The 17,144-nt window shown below is 38.5% G+C and overlaps 1 long non-coding RNA gene across 1 annotated transcript in view; it reads right to left on the bottom strand.

The window, feature by feature from the left end:
- The window catches only part of LOC142050017 (uncharacterized), a 140,935-nt gene extending 132,623 nt beyond the window's left edge, over positions 1-8,312 (bottom strand). Inside the window, exons 1-2 of the long non-coding RNA XR_012657888.1 lie at positions 8,168-8,312; positions 4,586-4,647 (exon numbers count right to left, since the gene is read on the bottom strand). This is a non-coding gene — a long non-coding RNA (uncharacterized LOC142050017). The remainder of the gene's footprint in view (positions 1-4,585; positions 4,648-8,167) is intronic.
- Between the last annotated feature and the right edge of the window lie 8,832 nt (positions 8,313-17,144).

Raw genomic sequence — 17,144 nt, 5'->3', positions numbered from 1 at the left:
CCATGAACTAGCTGAGTCACCATACCTCAGTATGGTATTTAAAAGACATATAGATGTGGTGATTTAGGGACATGGTTTAGTGATGGATCTGGCAGCATTAGGTTTATGGTTGGACTTGAAAATCTTAAAGGTCTTTTCCAGCCTAAACAATTCTATGGTTATGTGAAAAATGACTGAATAATGTGGGCCTTTGTATTTAATGTAGCCTTAGTAGGCTTTGCAGTCAACACAATTGTACCACTATAGCAGGAGAAGACCTGTATGTTGCCTTGGATTTTGGAGAAAACAAGTCCTACTTGCCTGTCTCAAACATAAATGTATGAAAGCGTGTGTGCAATTCACAGAAGTCACCTTCAAAGTTCAGAAATTTGTCACCAAGTTTTTAGATCCCTGGCCAAGTACACCACTACCATTCTTTTTAAACTAATAAGAATAAGGCTTTTCTACCTGTGAGTTCACAAAGTTGGTCTTTTAATCTTAATCCCACTTTAATAATAAATTGAAATGCCTTGAATTACTGGCCACATCTTCCAGCTACAAATTCTTCCTTAATACCTTTTAAAATCCTGTTTTAGAATATTGTTCTAAGAACTACCATAAATGCCAACCAAAAACTCAGGGAAGTGGGCCTACACCTTCTGCAAACACTTACAACACTGTGCCTTTGTTATATTCCTGCTGGTGTGAATCATGGCCTTACCTTTAAATGCTCTGGCTGTTGTGACTCTAGGCCTCAGTCACTGCTGTTGTCACTGTAATTTTGTCAGACAATTAGCCAGGCAGTACAGAATGGGCAGGAATGCTCAGCACAGCAGTATAATCTTCCACATGATCCTAATACTGTCTGGCTTGGCTATACTGAAGTACATAGCTCTAAGACAGGCAGCAGTAGAAATGTAATTTGTGAAGAATTATTAGAAAGCAGAGAGCCCCTAACGAGATGAGTAATCCAGAAGCCACGATACCAATCCTATTTCTCCTAGTAGTATCTTTGGCAGCTAACTGTTTTCTCTCTGCCCTACTTTTTTGTGTTCAAAGGGTTAACAGCAAACCAGATTGAAGTGGCATGTTTTACCATGTCTTCTGCATGACTGATACTGCAATCGATCTGCAGCGGTTCATTTTCTCTCTGGAATCTCTGCTTACTGAGAACAAATACAAACACATGTGGAACCAATAGGAAGCAGACCAAGGGGTTTAAGGGTGCGTACCAACCTATGTCAGAAAGTTCTCACTTAACAGATGGGGCAATTAATAAAACAGTCAAGTGGTATGACTGTGTCAAGGTGCCCTTAAGTGCTAACAATCCTCTTTTGTCTTACTACTGTAGGGTACAGATGGATTCCAACTGAGAATAAGCACTGCATTGTGCCCATGTTTGCAGTCGTACAGTGTCACAGTATTTATAGGGTGCCAGGTGTCCAATGCCTTTTATTTTAAAGACAAATAGGAAACTGGTTCCCTCCTTTCTAATTCCCCCCTGCTCTAGTATTTCAAGTGATGAAGTGATCACTAATCAGGACAGAATTAAACTCTACAAGTAAATCAGCCTTTTTATGAATCTGTAAATAAACGATTTGCCATAAAATAATGTTAACACAATGCAGCCTCAGTTAATGTGCGTCTTTGCTGTATTGATCCTAAACAGAAAAGCACTTTATAGGGCAGTACATACCTTGCAGTATGCCTTGTTACATCATACGTTGATTCCCAGAGTTAAATAATGATTTTCACTTCTCATCTTGAGTACAAAATGTAAAACTCTGGCTATTTCCCACTGAAGACTTAGATGGATTTTTTACCGAGATTACTAATCTGGGTGTCCTAACCAAATTCCACTGTCCTCCTCTATGCCTATGTAACATCTTCATTCCCCTTTCCTTCACTTCCTTTCCCCTCTCTTTCTTTCCTGTTATCTTCCTTCTCAACATTGCATACCACAGCTGGCACAGGACATCCCCCATCCTTGGGCATGGCTGTTCTCAGTTAAGCACAGATAATTTTGGTCTCCTTTTAAATGAAAATGCTCTTTAAATGTTCTTAGGCTCAAAAGAAGTTATTGTAATTGTTGATTTGATTTTTCCACACATCACCAAACTTTTGCTTTTCTGTCCAGTACAGAAATAGAGCAGTGAAGGTGAAGTTATTTTCTCATGATCGCTGACTTACAGACCTACAGTCACCACATGCTGCCCAGCTGCCAGTTCTTGTGCAAGCAGGGCACTAGAAGAGCATTCAGCAAGACTTTTGATGCAGAGAATTTCTGATGATCTTTTGAATTTTACTTTGTCCCTGCATTTAAGCACTAGATGGAGGAGCGGAGCCTAGCAAAAAGACACCATTGCAAGATATTGGAGTGTTCTAGTTCTGTTGTTGCAGTCTGTAAGTATTTGATTATGTCATCTTCATGTTATTGCTTTGTCATACTGTGCTGCATAACTAATAATCTGTTTATCCAGTGAGTTGTACATTATTGTTATTATTATTGTTACTGTTATAATTTTTACCTCAGGCATATATCAGAAAAAACAGAAAACTGATTTGTTCTCAGAGCAGATAGGAACGAGAGTCCCTTCATCACTGCAGAAATATGGTAAAGTTGAAAAAAAGGAGGGAAAAAATTTATTTTGGTCTTTATTTCTCCTTTATTTTATACATAACAATGTCATGGCCTCAAACTATTTTTCACTCTGGTGAGTAAGGTTTGCAGGATCAAGTCCTAACTATTATAAATGTAATGAGCCTGTCAACTCACTGAAAATTGATGGAGCTGCCCCCTTATTTGTGAAATCATTAAATTAAATGCCACTCACAGAGAAATCTCTTCACTATGACCAAAAATCACTACATGCAGTTTCTCTCATAGATACTTGTTTCAATTTCAAATACAATTTTCTATTTGTTTTCTTTCACTTTTTTGTTTTCACTCAGCATATACTCCAGCTAATCAGTTCAGCAGCAGGAGAATCTCTGACTATAGACAAGACTTTAAATTAAGACTGGAGAACATTTTTAGGAAACCTGCATTTCATCAAAATGAACCAAAATGGCTGCAAATTCAAAGACTAGTTATTTGCAACAAACTAATTACGAACATTCATAAGCTTGACTCTGGAGCAAAAACCATGCTATGCAGCATGATGTAAAGAAGCTTCAGCCAGCCCTAACCAAACTGAGTCCTACAGCTGCACTAGTGTCAGTTACTTCTCTAGATAGCAAACTTGGCAGGCGTCTCCCAGGCTACTGTGACCTTATCTGTGTGGACTGAGTGAGCAGCATGTTGCCGTGCTCAACCATATGCCATACCTGCCCACACCTTTGTGGTGAGCTGCAGAGCATGCAGACCAATTGAGGTAGTCTTACTGCTGTGTCTGCAAAATGTCATCTTTGTCCAAACATCCGCTAGACACTTGCAGTAAAAAGGACTAACAATACTAGAGGAAGGACCTCCATGTTAACTTTTCAGAATAAAAATTACACCATCCTTTCCTCCTGTGGGATCTTTATCATCCTTGTCACGACTGAAGTCTGGCACTAATGCAGCTGTAATCCTCGGTTTGGTTAGGGCTGGCTGGTTTCTTTGTCTCATGCTGCATATCAATTATTTATAGATTAAGACATTGCTTATAGAGGAGAGATAGCCATAATGGAGTTCAACTGGATTGTCCTCATCCCCTGTAACACACCTAGGACACCTACCACATCTGTCTACCATTAAGGGAATGTCTACAGTGATCCATGGGCACATAGACACCTCATCTGTACAGGAAAGAAAGGAACTGTAGACATGTTAGACAATTCTTTCCAAGCTGTACCATATTATGGAAATGGGGTGATGTGTCCCAGCAATTCCCATAAAGCTTAAACTCTTTGCTGTCCTCAGCATTTTGTTCTACATCTTTCAACTTATCTGTGTCATTTCTGCATCATGATAGCTTTTGTATGGTTAGTCAGATTCTCATCAGGTGAAAAGCATGTAACTCCAGAGAAACTCCCAACGTACACCAGCGCAAGTTCTGCTTTGCATTGGGTCTAACACTGTAAGGTAATACAAACATTCTTATTTCTGACCAATTAAGAGAAACTCAACTTTCTCATTGTTATTCGAGTTTCCTGCCAAAATTGATTATGCTCCTTGCTGGAACCACCATTGATATTAAGAAATTGCTGCTGCAAATGTGCCAGACAGTACTGCACATCAACACAAGGCTGACATCATAAATATCTTTTAGTTCAAGAGCCTTTCACAGGAGCAGAAACTCTTTCATAATTGGACAAATAACAACAAATGTACTGGTTTCTTATTTCTCATTCCAAGGTTATTGGAATCTTCTTTCCATTTCTTAATCTGTATGTTTATAGCAACCAGACCTAGAAGTCATAACATTCTTATTTCTTTTATTCCATTGCAAGCTGATTAATTCAGGATCAAACGTAACAGAAAACCAGGTTCTATAGGTTTTCACATTTCCTCTGCAGAGGTCCTTCAGAGACTAGATAGCTGATTTGCACCTTGACCACCACACTCTTAGCTGTCACTTGCACGTTTTGCACCCCCTTTTTCTAAGATCTAGATGCAATTTACCTCAGTGGTTTCAGAAGATGCTTTTGGGTCTCACAGACAAGCAGGTATATTTCTAGATATGCCTATTGGGAAGAAATAAGAAAAAAAATCAAATTTGATTTCCCAGTTTTGACTGCCCTTCAAATACAGTCTGACCCAGCAGTCCCCTCCTGACATGCCTTACCTGTTTGGCTGCTGTACAGATAGATAAATTAGTTATTTGGTTGCCTATATAGATATATATAAAAATCATTAATTGCTTCAGACTGCTTTTCAGGAGGCAGGCACCAGAGACAGACAGAAGGATTTCACATTGGAGGATTGCAGTCGCATAAAGAGCTCCCTCACTCTCCTGCATTAGGAGCTTCTAGGACTCAGCACAGCACTAAGAGTTTTGGAGAGTAACTGGGGAGGAGATGTTGCCCAGGCAGCTGGGGAGCGTGCTTGGTCAGCACACCACACTGCAGCTTTAGCCAGCTGGACTTGCATACAATACCCCACAGAGGTTAAAGCCAACCTTCTGCACAATGCTAGGATGGCACTAGTGGGACAAAAACACCTGGTCTCTCATGCAGTTTGAGCTGTAAGAGACTGAACAAGCAGAAGGACATCTGCATTGCCCAGTGATAGCAAAGACAGATCTAGTCAGTTTAAGCTAACGTGGCGACTAATGCCAATACAGTGGACTAGAAATGAACCCTGATGGGCTGGGCACGTACGGATGGGTGGTTTCAGTTCCATGCATACTAAAGTGTGGCTGATGCACAGCCTACCAGGAAACAAATGTGTGTGTAACGCATCAGTTATATTAAGCCCCAGCTATGTATTAAACTATCACACCCTCACCCCATCCATCCCCCCCCACTTACACATGCAACACAGAAATGTAACAGTAAATATTTTAATAAAAGGCTCCTTTGGTCCTGTATCATGCGATCATTTTGGGAAAACAAGTTCATAGTTTTTGTAACGTACATCTTCCCTTTCCCTAAACACACTGTTTCCTGCCAATCATGCAGGAACACAGAGTGCCAGGCACTTTGACAGGATGTTTGTTTGCTGCAGCCGCTAGCCAAGTTGCAAGTCTCAGCACTTATACTGAATATCCAAGCATAAGAAAATGTCTTGAACAATTATTTTAACATTAATAGGGTTGTTTATGCTCTAAAAGAGCAACAGATTATTCCCAAGTGAGGAAAAGTTGCTGGTGAACCCATAACCTTCAATCGTTTTTGTATTCTAACAGTTCTGCAGAGCACATATCAGACAACTTACAATGTTTTCTTAAACACAATTAGATATTTTCAGTGTTGTCAGTAAAGTAACAGATAATACCGGCGTTCCACGGGCTGAGAGGCCTGAAGACTATTTTGAGGTTTTTTTCAAAAAGTAATCTAAAATCATCATTAGTTAGCATTCCATAAGCACACTTCTACTCTGATTATGAAGCATCATTATTTCAGGACATCAAATATTGGTGTAACACTGTGAGATATAGTGGGAAGGCAATCAGAACATTCTGCCATGAATCTCAGTAGCTCGTTATGAATTTTCTATGCACTGCTCTGTACTCTGCTGTTAACCTGCTCTTGTATCTTCCAGATAAAAACCAACTGGGCCATGTTTGGACTCCTGTGGCCGAAGAGGCTGGGTCACTTTACACAAAATGGTTGTAGTGTTGTGCCTATCTGGACAGAAGAAAGTAAGGACTTCAAAACAGATGAGATCCTGGCAACATCTTAAGCAGTGCTTTGTGTAGTGTTATTGCTCTGTGTTAACTATAAAGCCACCCAGGAAGGAAGATTAATTCAGAACATAACTAAAGGTTCACACTGGTTACAGGATAGAGTAGTCTGTTCACAGGGTTAGGTCTCTCTCTGTCAACCCATTCTTAAGTGTTGGAAAGTTTCTGTTTATTTTCGTTGCAATATTCCATGCCTCCTTACATATCACAGGTATTGCAAAGAATGTACTTAGACTCAGCATGCTATTTGTTTTCTCAGATTGGATTAAAATGCAGTATGTGACAACAACATTTGAGGTAGGACTTTAAAAAAACCACAAGTTCCTACAGTTATATTTTAGAATACCTCAAGATTCAATTTAAGGTAGGAAAGTATCACACTAAACATGAGTTTTGGGAGTTGTGTGCAGTGAAGTCACATAGCTGCACAGATCTGAGTGATAGAGTGTCTCCATTCCCAAACTAATAATTGCTTACTTTCTAGGCACGTGCATAATTCTTAGGTTTCCAGCTTGCATCTTTTCTCACAACAATCAGCTGCATTACCCCACAACAGCTTGCTATGACTGGACTTGTGGGTAACACAAGAAAAAGCAGTGCCTCTGAGCAGCCTTCAGAGTGGGGTTTTCCTGAGTTGTTGACTTGCACATACCCAGAACAGGCCAATAACTGAGCCCTAAGACATCTACCAGTATAGTGACCCAGGAACTGAAAGAATAGTCAACTCAATAGCTGGGTTGATTGGGTTTTTTTCTGCTATTGACTGGCTAATCAAATTGACTTCCCAGAGATTTAATTCTGACTGAGCTAGAAAAATAATCCACGTAAATAGAAACATACCTGTGTCACAGTTTATCTAGCCAGCCCCCTCAACAGTCTGTTTTCTGTCTTAATGGTCTGAGGCCAGTGTCTATTCATTTTCTGCAGACTCTGCTCTCTGCACATCCAACATAAAACCCTGATCTTTCATCCTGACAGCCTCAATGGACTGAAGCCAAAGTGACCTCTCAAGTCTACATTATGATTAGCAGGTTTTCCAAATAACTGTGCTAATCACATATGTGGAAATTATCTATGTCCTCAATGAATCTTATAGAAATAAGGTCCTGTGTTTAAGGACCTTACAAGGACTCAAAAGAGGTAAAGTAAGTCTCTTTTTCTGCTAACATTTTCCATTTTACGTCATAGGGTATATTATTTTGTCTTTCTGGCTGTATCTGGGCTGAGTAGAGGATGGATGCCATTACACATGCCACGGTCCTGTGCTTCCAGCTGCCAGGGCTGGGGATGTGGCCATATTCCCTGGCTCTACTGGGCCCATACCTTTCAGCAGAAGTCCAGACACAGAATAGTTCTACCCTGGTTCTGAGTCTTCACTTGAATATGGGGCCGGAACAATGTCATAATAGACCTGGGATGCACTCCTCGATGCACCAGACTAGATGTGGCCTTTGCCATAGTTGTTCATTTGCAGAAAGCCACTAAAAGTATTTGTTTCCTTCTGCACCTAGACTCCTTAGATTTAAAGGTGTTTTCAAAGAGTGAGGAGCTGCAAGATTTTGTAAACGGAGGTTATGTGTTTTCATAATACATACTTGCTGCACCTTCTGTCTGGGCTCAGGCTTTTGACATACCATAGATAGAAAATGCTGAAGATGACACGAACTTACTATGCAGCTGTGAAAGTCCTTACTCGAGAGCAGAACATACTCTAGGCTGATCATTTTGACTGCCCATTATAAAGACAGCCTTTCATATCAGCCATTCTCCCACAGCAAAAACCTGGAAAATAACAAATGCAGAGAGAGGACATGCAAAGAAAGTCAATATAATGATGTGAAGAAACAAATACATCCTACCTTAGGTAATGAGGGTTTGTGTTTGTTTCTGATCCATGCTGTATTTCAGCACTCTAGGTACTGTGGTGACTGAATGTCTATCTAAAACAGATATATCAGCTAGATTATTTTTTTTTCACCCTGGCTGTAACTATCCATGAATGCTGTGACGAGACCTTGAGGAATTTTCTTGTTCAAGACCCTAGAGGTGACTGACCACATTGTTCTACCCAGGAATGTTAAAGCGTGGATCCCAAAACACGCGTGGGATAGCTGCTACTTCACAGCTGCAGGGAAAAATTATTTTCAGAACAAAAAACATCAGAAATCATAAGACAGGCTTTAGTTAGAGTTAAAAGGAGAGTGTAAGCAAAATTTAAATTGAGTCTGAAACCTCATTTTAAAAATATGTTCATACAGCTATTAGCTATTGAAAATATTTTAATTTTCATAACCAAGCTGTTGCAATTTTATTTCACAGACTCTGCAAACAACAAAAAAAAAGGGGTTTTTTTTACAACACAATGCATACTTCACCAAAAAAATAGAGAAAAAAGGAAAAAAGAAAAAAAGAAAAAGCTAATGAAAGCAGGGGTTACGTGAATTTAGTTTTGTTCCTTACTTAAGTTTTGGTGTTGTAAAATATGGCACGTTTTGTACTGTATGTTCCCTCAGAAAGCCAAACAGAAACTTGTCATCATGGGTTTGAGAGCACAAGGCCTCTCCTTTCTCATGTTTCAACTAAACAGTCTCCACTTGGGCTGAGGAACATATCATATATCATAAATCACTCTCTGATAGATATTTGGCAGCTAGTCAGCACCCCAGGCTATGCAACGTACAGTATGGAACATTTTTAAGGTGGAATCTAGATTTTGTAACTTAAAGACTTAATAGCATCTCAAAACATTTCACTACTTCCCGGTACAAAAGGAAAAAATAAAAAAGCAAAGAAAGCAGAATTCTTCATATGGTTTTAGGTTCTGAATAATGCTTGCATATATACATACATACATACACACAATAAGCCATGGAACTGTAAACCTGCAGGGTTTATTCAACAAAATGAAAATGAAAAATAAATGAAGGACTATGATTACAGCTAACCCTTATAGGAATGAAATAGCAAAGTAGTACTGGAATCTATTTTTGATCTGTTAAAGATCTTAACTATTTAATTGCCTTGGAAGACAAGGGGTTTTAGATACCTGAGCACATATAGACCAGACCTTGGTGGTTTTGCTAAGAAGATTTAATCAGAAGTTTTTTATCCTGTCAGTTATTTATGAAATGCAGTGTATGCATAAAAGAGAGAGGGTCCTGATGAGACAAATGGTATCAAGGAGAGCACATGAATAATGGTAGTTAACCCCTTCATCGCAGCATGTCGCTGGTCAACTCAGGAAAGTATCCTTTGTCATAATTCCAGGGCAGCAGCAGCTGCTAGGAAGTGTGTTTTGATTGACAAGATTATGCAAGAACTGTTTCCCTGAGTTTATGCAGTGTGCCGTGTGATACTTATGGGTTAACTTTATGTTTTTGGGACGTGTCATAGTGTTCTCAATGTACTTAGACTGAGTAGTTCTTAGAAGGATGAAATGGAAACAGGAGGAATTGCAGAGCATGTGGTATGGGGGTTGGATTGGAAGAAGCAGAGACACACGAGGAACAAAAGAAAGCTGCTGCACAAAAACCAGAGCAAGTTAAATTGAAATTAGGTATTTACTGAGTTTTCTGAAGAACAAAGTGTGAAGTTCTAGATATTTCTTTTATTTAAGCTCTAATCTTCTTAATATTTGAGACTGCAAACAAATTACACTTAAAAAATTATTATGCTTAAAGTGGATTATGGCACTTTTGTTTAATTTATGCAGTGTTTTTACAATGTTTTTTTATTTAAAATAAGACTATGAAAAATTACAAATCAGTCACTGCTTTGCCTTAATCAGACAGGTTGTTCATGCTGAAAAACTACAGCATTTAAGCTTAAATCCAACCACTAATTGATTATAAAATTTAAAATCAGAGACAAAAAATCAAGAGACTTCTGATCTTAAAATGGTGAAAACTGGGTACATATTTTGTGTATTAACGTCTCTCTTAAGTTTTCTAAAGCTAAACATATAACATTTGACAGGCAATACCACATTGCACATTTCCAAAATGGTCAGTACAATGACGTGGAATGCTTGATAGTTTTACTATCGTCTGAATATCAGCAGAGGACTCTGCAATGTAGCTGATACAATGCAGTAGTGAAAATACATTTTCTCTGCTCTTTATAAAGACAGTTCTCTGAGTGAGCAGTAGGCTATTTAAAACATAAAGATATGAGAACTCTTTACTCATTTCTGTCCTTGCTACTCCTTCAACTCACAGTCTAAAATATTAGCATCCTGTTTATATAGATGCATGTGCCTACTCAGACATGTTACAATAACATGCTACAAAGGTGATACAGTGGTTTCTACTCTACCCTTCTTTTCCTCTGTCAGTGAACGTCATTTTTCACTTTTCATTCTTGAAAAAGGCTGCAGAACTCTGCAGTCTTGGCCTATACCAGGAGGGGACTATTTATTTATTACTTAGGGGGTCAAGCAGGTCATGCTCAGCCCTTGCGGATCTCAGGATTTCCAACGAAACATTACTTGTTGTATAAATACATATGTGCATGTTTATAAACTATGTTGTACTCCCTGAGAACTAAGATAAGGTTAAAAAAAAGGTACAGTCCACAGATGTGTGGACTTTTCAACCATGTTCCCAACATTCCTGTTAAAAAATTGTGAATATATATATTTAAATGACATTTTAAATAAAACCTAAATTATTAATGAATAGACAGAGGTGTTACATGCAGTATTTAAAGCTGATAGTCTGGCCCAAAGCACCATAAAAATCAACAAAATTAATTTTGTAGTTTGCAGGAAAATTTGAACACACACCAAAAAGCTTTTTCCTTACCACCTTTTCAACAGTTAAAGAGACCATGTTCTTCCAATTACTTCAGCTATGTGTTTGTTTTCATGTCTGGATATTAATGAATTAGACAAACAATCTTAAGAAGGATTCACACTCTGTCATTCACATATGCAAACTTTCTGTATGAAACTGCTAGAACTGAACCCTACCAAGACTGGTAGAGCTTTTCTTGTGTTGGCCAGTGATGAAAGATCACAGTATCCTCAGTACTAAACTTGCTGCCTTGGTCTCCCTATTGGCTCCTTATTTCTGCAAGCACTGCCTCAAGTTGCTTGTAAGAAGGGCGGTCAAACACAGGGCTGTCCATTGGCAGACATCAGCAGATCAACAAGAGGGCATGAAATGGTTCAAGAGACGAAGCAGAGCACCATCAGAGTCTACCAACTCTGAAATGCCAAGCCAGACTATGATGGACAATTAGATTTTGAACAACAGTAAAGATTCTTTGGGTTATGCCAGTCTGTACCATAGTTTGGAGCTCTTTCCAATCCTTATTACATGGAATGAAACTATTTATTTTTATCTGACACAATAATGTTTTTTAGTAATTTTGCTAACAATAAGTACAGTTAGAACATCACTGTTTTGTAGACTGCATACTAAATGAAGGCCCAACTTCACAGTTGTCTTAGAGGACTTTGAAAAAAATCACTGGTATATCCTTTATTGATGGAAAGTTAAAAATAAATGTACAAACTCAAGGATGAAAACTGCTACAGTAAGTGAATAATGTACCCCCAGGGGTTTTTATATTTTGTTCTAACAATGCCTATGAGATGCAAAAATGGAGAAAGAAGTTAATAAAGCAATCATTTCAAAAGGTGTTATTAGTATTAATGTAGATTAAGCTTTATTAAGATTTCAGAAGCCACATATATTATTTTCCCCACCGAAAAAAAATGAAGCAAGATAAGTAAATCCCCACCACACCTAGTGAAAACAGCAAACCATTCTGCAGGAATGTGTTTAACTACAAAATTAGATTTTCTCTCTCTTGGTAGACAACGCCAACACATTTCAGTGATTCAGACTACAGCCTGACCCTACTCTTCACAACTGGACAATACAGGAATGTATCAAAATTTGTTTTCCCATGTCTTGAGTGAATGGGATTGGTAGTCCTAAATGGCATGTAACTGGTTCTTGTCCTGGTGTTGTCAAGACATTACATGTCTTCTGAAGAAGAACTTTGCTGGGAGTTTAAGAAGATATATTACCTCATCTATTATTGATCTCAGAAAGATTTTTGCAAACAGTTGTCAAGAGCCAACCTATAAATTAAAAGCAAAAGGAAGGTAAAATAGTGCTGTATGATAGCACATTTCCGTACCTCACATCAGTACAGGATAGGAATAAAAACATGGTAGTATAGGCTTATGTCTACTTAAACATGTGTCTAAATCCATATTATGTAAATATGTCTGCCTTAGTACTGACACTGATGTTAATTAAATTAACCTAGAACATGTTATTGTCAAAACTTCACTTCGCTTTTTAGATGTATTTTGGCAATATTAAGGACTCACTGGAAAAACCTGGGTACCTCTAAAGTGAGGCAGCTCTAACTGGGAATATTAAAGATGTCATTTTGATCTTTGTTCTTTTCTACTGTGTTTTAGATCTGAAGTGACTTCTTGCACCTGAGGAAATTTTATGTTCATTTATAAATCTTCAAAATACTTTTGTAATCTTATCTATAAGGCTAAAATTAGGTGTCCACTGCCACTGAAATTCAGTAGGTTGGATATCTAAGTCTGTAAGACATCTTTGAAAGTGTTAGACTTGTTCTATGGAATAAATTATTAACTCAAAATTAATCTCTCAGTTGTATCTTCAGCTTCAGTCTGAAACAGAGCAGAGCAAAAAGGTATCTTCCTAAGTTATCTTTGAATAGCATCCACTGAAGCAAGCCGTTTGGTGCTGTTACTATTAATAGGGAAAGAAAATAAAATTCAGGAGACTTACTATAACTGTATACATTTCAACTGTGAATTCTGAATTTTTATTAGGTGTCTACATTTAATCTTAATTCTTCCCTGCTTCTTTCCTACATAATGTCTCATTAGAAAACCTGAAACCAATGCGGGAGAAGAGAAAGGGATGCTTATTAGTACAGAAGAGTCAGTCAAAGTGTTAAGTCTTCCTTGCCTTTAACAGAGCAGCCTTGATGACTAAAGTAAACTTGATTTTGGGGGGGGGAGGGAGGGAGTATTATTCTTTATAAAATGGGCCTCATAAAAGGGAAAAACTGACAGGCTAGTGAGACTTCTGAACTGAGATGCTACCTTCTGTAATTCAGTCAACATAATTATTAAACAGGAAGAGAAATACACTTCTACCAAATAAGGGGCCCAGACACTTCTTTTGGCTGTGGACAGAACAAAAACTTTGACTTCGTGTCTGAGAGCACAACAAAAACAGGGCATCTGGGAGGAACCAGGCTACCTTTTCAAGAAAATCAGCTTGCACATTTTCTCTTTTTAATGCCATAAATAGACCATGAGTGTATCCAAACCCTAAAGTGTTTAAACAAGGTGTCAGCTACAGGAGTAAAGTTTTACTATTTCCTGAATAATCTTTAATCATCTTCACATAATGGATCCCAGCCAGCTGCTTTCCAAGCTATGGGAACACTTCCCATAAACTGCTATTTCCATGTGAAGATAAACAGTGGAATCCTTTACACTCACAGGAGAGATATGAATATGAGACAAAGAAGGGGAAGTGAAAAAGGAATAGCCTCCACAGTGAGCTAAAACTTGCCTCAGTAGAGGTTTAATTCATTAAAATTTTTCTAGTTGTAAAAGTTCCAGCAAGTCCCTTAGGAAGAAGGATATGCGGGCGGCAGCCTGGCTGCACATGGTGCTTCAGGTGCCAGCATATCTGGTAAGGGTATCTGTGGACATACCAAGCTGTGGTATGCAGTGCTTCAGGGAATGGTGATGGTTTTTGCACAGGGTGAGAAGAACCTGAGTGGTCTTTGTGTTAGGAAGCCTCTAACTAGTCTGGACTTTCTGCAACATCACTCACAGAGCCTAGAAATGGGTTCTTTTGTATTCACCTAAAAAGCAGTTCAACAAACTGGTCTAATTCTCCACAACATTTTCTTAAAATACAGTTTCAGTTCAAAATACAGTCTGTTTGAAACTTAAACAAATTGTCTAATGTTAAACTACTGCTAAAAATATATACTTTTGACCCTGTAGCCCATACTGGATGAGTAGATTACTTTCCTTACTTGTCTTACTTAACCTGCTGTTTTAGAGAGATCATCTCTCTCTGTTACTCACCATACACCTTCAGAAACAGCACTGCAAATGTCACTACAACACTGAACAGCACCAATCTGAGGATCTGATTTGAGGAGTTGTTCTTCAAAGAGCAGCCAACAAATACAAACTTCTGAACTTGAATTTCTATAGAATAATGCTGTCTAGGGCCAGGCATTGCTTGGCACAGAGTAATTTTCACAACAAGATTACCACCACAAGGAGCCCCAGTAGCAGTGTAAGACACCTGCTATGGAAAGTGAGCATGGCAAGTAGCCTATAATAAAGGCTAGAGGCTTCAGCCTAACTCCAAAGGAACTGGTTCTTTATATTAAGAAAGTTATAAATAACTGCTTTACCTAAAAATGAGAAGTCCATTCCCATTAAAGAAAAAAAGAAAAAACAAACCACAACCCAAACCAAAGCAAAACAAAGCAACCACCCAAAATCCAAAACTCGCCTTGCAGTTTTGGAATACTCATGCCCTGTCTTCTATGAGGTGTTGGATGTGGCACCTCCAAGCACCCAGTCAGACTTAGAAACCTATCTGGACCCTGTCTTTCTATTTAAACACTCAGAAGAAACTCCGTTCTATTTAGCTGACAATGCAAACAGTAATCCACTCTGTATTTATACAATGGAAACAAAATCAGAATTTATTCATAAAGCACTCCTCCCCATTAAGCATGTTGTATTAATACACATCCAACCTTCTATGTAGTGAAAACACAAAGTCTTTATGGTTACTGACAAAATCTATAGTTCAGCATATTTTATTCACTGAAAAGGAAGGAGCGACTTGGCCAGATTCCTGGAGGAAAGATAGCCTGTCATATTTGCTGAGATTTATTTGTGAAAAAAGCACTCTGGATGATATTTTTTGTGCAACCCCCACTGTTTCTGCTTTGAGCACCACTATCAAAAACTGAATTTCAGGAATTCATTTGAAATCAAAATCACAAGCAGTCATGGAGGGCTTTTCTGTACGGCAGTCATTGGATCCTCCGCTTAGTTATTCAAAATTTCCCTATAAATATTATTGCATATTTTAACGTCATGCATCTGATTCTGCTGCTCCCCCCATTTGTTTCCCTGTTCCCAAGTTAATTACATTTTGACAAAAATTTATTGAGACATCTGTTTTTCGCTTCACATCTCCAGGTCATTCTGCAGCTGTAACAGCAGCATAGCACAGCTCAGCCATTTTCACCATGGAGAAGGCTGCAGTTACTAAACTGATGGCCAGATTGGGGGGAATTGCAATATAAATCTGCCAGCTGGTTTAAGGTGGAAAGTGGCAGGATACTTGGGAATGGCAGGGGAGATACAGAAGAGCATCTTTCTGGTAATGCTATCCTTCCAGCACTTCTAGTTCACCCCTAATAAAGCTAACTCACAAACATCACCAATGCCAGCAAGCAATCACTCTGACAGTCAGGAAATGCTGAATTAGTACAACAAGGGACACATAAGACTGGCAAAAGTAAAAGGAATTTTTAATAACACAGTAGATAGAATCTAGATTAGAGCATTTTGTGAAATGGCAGGCAGGAATAAAACAGTTAATTCAAAGGAAGGGGCCATGTATCCAAATACACAGCCTATGTGTTTAAAACCACTGCGATCCTGGCCTGCTCAGATTTGGAGCTGTGGCACAGTAACCCAGATTATATTTCAGCATCCTGTCTTACATGTGGTTACCTTAGAATTTAACACATACAGAAGGAAAATTATGTGTTTTAAAGGCCACACTATTAGAAGTTATTCAGGAGAAGAAGCAGGAGCTAGAATGCTTTGTACCTTCTGCCACCACAACTTAGTTCTAAAATTAGCTGCCAATTTCCCTTAGCAGTGCTAATACTTCCCTTTTCTCCATACACTTTGAGCATGTGTTACAAATATTGTGTGGATGTTCAGCTGTATTTCCCATCTCATGAACTACCAAAATAGCACCTAAAATATTCAGTGAATGCTGACATTAACCCAGCATTTATGTTCAGCTAGGGTAGAGAAAACTTGAAGAAGTTATTATTAGGAGTCTAAAGGGCTCCTAATAAACCCTTCCCAAATCCCAGACAAACCACAGTTTATCATTATTAAAGCTCATCTTAGCTAAATCTTCCACAGTGAAAAGTTTCCTGTTGCTCTGTAGGACTCATCTCACAAAACACAAAGTTGGCCTTTCTAAAGTTAACAGAAAAAGTTAACTTTTCCAGCCTTTCTTTAACAAGAGAAATATCAATTTTGTACCATGACATCAGTGACTTACTGCCTCCTCACATTTTGGAAGGCAGGAGCTGCTTTCTTGTAGAAACCAGTCTGTCTTTCAGCTATAGGAAATGAACTACCTCTCTTGAAGATGTGACGTTTCCTCCATACCCCAGGGCAAGCCATGTGGCTTACAGTCTAACCATCCCCTTAACGCAGTGTAAGAAACACAGAGTGTTCACGGCCACAAAAGGAGTTGTTTTGTGCACTACTATTTTTATGTGAACTGAAACTAGTTAGTAGCCATCCCCTGAAAAGAAAGATGCATCACAAAGAGAATAGGTGATCCTTATTGTCTGTTAACTCCACAGGCTAAAACAACACACAGGAAAGAGCAAAAAGATCTTTTTTTAATAATATAACACAGTAATTCCTCGGGTTAGATCATTAAGTTCAGAAGGAGATAACTTACAAATGGTATTACACTATTGCAATTGCAATGTTTAGTTAGCCTTTACAGAGAACTTCTTCCCTTGCAC

The sequence above is a fragment of the Phalacrocorax aristotelis genome, chromosome Z (genome assembly GCF_949628215.1).
Source record: "Phalacrocorax aristotelis chromosome Z, bGulAri2.1, whole genome shotgun sequence".
Taxonomy (NCBI): domain Eukaryota; kingdom Metazoa; phylum Chordata; class Aves; order Suliformes; family Phalacrocoracidae; genus Phalacrocorax; species Phalacrocorax aristotelis.
The sequence above is the reverse complement of the archived record's forward strand: the minus strand, read 5'-3'. Positions and strand labels throughout refer to the sequence as shown.